The 1667-nt window shown below is 40.9% G+C and overlaps 1 protein-coding gene across 1 annotated transcript in view; it reads right to left on the bottom strand.

The window, feature by feature from the left end:
• Positions 1 to 1667, bottom strand: part of NOC4L (nucleolar complex associated 4 homolog) — a 12825-nt gene that overhangs the window by 10510 nt on the left and 648 nt on the right. The gene's annotated exons all lie outside the window — the stretch shown is intronic.

Raw genomic sequence — 1667 nt, 5'->3', positions numbered from 1 at the left:
GGCGACCCCCGCCGGCAGCGCCCGCCCCCGCGCGTCAGAGAAGCCAGGGCAAGGTGGTTATAAATATGTACACTTTATTACACCCTCAGGTAGGATACATCACTATTCCTTACAGTCCTACTGGAAAGTACAAATATGCTTATGTTCGTAAGTTATTTACAGGTTGACTTCCTAACACACTCCTGGGAGAAGGACACGTCAAAAGGAAAAAAAGAAGGAGAAAAAAAGGTGATTTTTATCTTCATTAACTGACCTAAACAAGAAACAATTGCCTCTTTAGACACCAAATCAGACCAGCACAATGATGCAGTCAACAGCTTTCCCACTGGCGACCCCCGCCGGCAGCGCCCGCCCCCGCGCGTCAGAGAAGCCAGGGCAAGGATGTTATAAAAATGTACACTTTATTACACCCTCAGGTAGGATACATCACTATTCCTTACAGTCCTACTGGATCAAGTACAAATGCTTATGTTCGTAAGTTATTTACAGGTTGACTTCCTAACACACTCCTGGGAGAAGGACACATCAAAAGGAAAAAAAGAAGGAGAAAAAAAGGTGATTTTTATCTTCATTAACTGACCTAAACAAGAAACAATTGCCTCTTTAGACACCAAATCAGACCAGCACAATGATGCAGTCAACAGCTTTCCCACTGTTGGAAGTGTTCCCCCACACACGACTTTCATGCACATAATAAGAGCTAAACATTTAAAAGTAAAACTGGGGCTAACTAAGCAATATTTTTGGATGAGCAACACTATACTGTACACAGTGTCAGTTATCCGTTACCATCGCATTTGCTTTGCATTTTAAACTATTCTGCTGCCAACACTACCAGCTTCGCGGCTAGTAATGAAGTTTAGCTAATGGCACAAACCAGTGGTTCCGCAGGGTCAGGGGAATGCTACTGCATGCACAAACAGCCTAAAAAAAACCAGCGCCCCCGTAGTTGCAGACCTGAGGGTCCAAGAAAAAGAGGATGCAGGAGAAAAGAGGTATAAAATAAAATTAAAAAAAAAAAAAAAAAATCAGGAACGCTGCCTGACCCAGTGTTTACATTCGTGATCGTAACAGCATGGGCTGTACCTATCCCACTTAAAATGGAGCAGCTGACTGGGTATTCTTTCTTGTTTAAGCCATTTGAATTGCTAGGTACCAATAGGTGTGTACATACAGAGATAAGAACAAAAGATACGCTCTCCTTGCCTTTAAATAGGCTCCCCTCCTGAAAGAGTAAAAAGATCACAGAATGGAAAAATAATTTTAAAACCATCTCAGAAAAGGAATGTTATAATTTTGTCTGAATTTTACACGTCGTGCAGTTTTATGGCCAAAGTAAAATAAACCCATTCAAGCCACCAAGAGCTTTTTGATTCCTCACTCGGTGCTGTTTGCAAACAGAGTCTGTTTTTCATTTTACGCAAGAAAAGTAAAGAAAACCCCCACAGTTCTATGCAGCTTTTTGCTTGGGTGTTTTTTGTTTGTTTGTTTTTCATAACAGTAAGGCAAACTGATTTGGAGGAAGAGGCCACGCTCTATTCGCATCCAAAATACCCACCTGAAGATACATTCATCATTAGCTTTAGTAAAAGAATAGTACAAAAGTTAGATCTTACTCTTTACACAGTTGAAGAATTAGTCTTAGATTTAATTTCACTATTCTCCCC

The sequence above is a fragment of the Aptenodytes forsteri genome, unplaced genomic scaffold (assembly GCF_000699145.1).
Source record: "Aptenodytes forsteri isolate BGI_AS27 unplaced genomic scaffold, ASM69914v1 Scaffold79, whole genome shotgun sequence".
Lineage (NCBI taxonomy): Eukaryota > Metazoa > Chordata > Aves > Sphenisciformes > Spheniscidae > Aptenodytes > Aptenodytes forsteri.
This window is presented reverse-complemented; position numbering and strand designations above follow the sequence as displayed.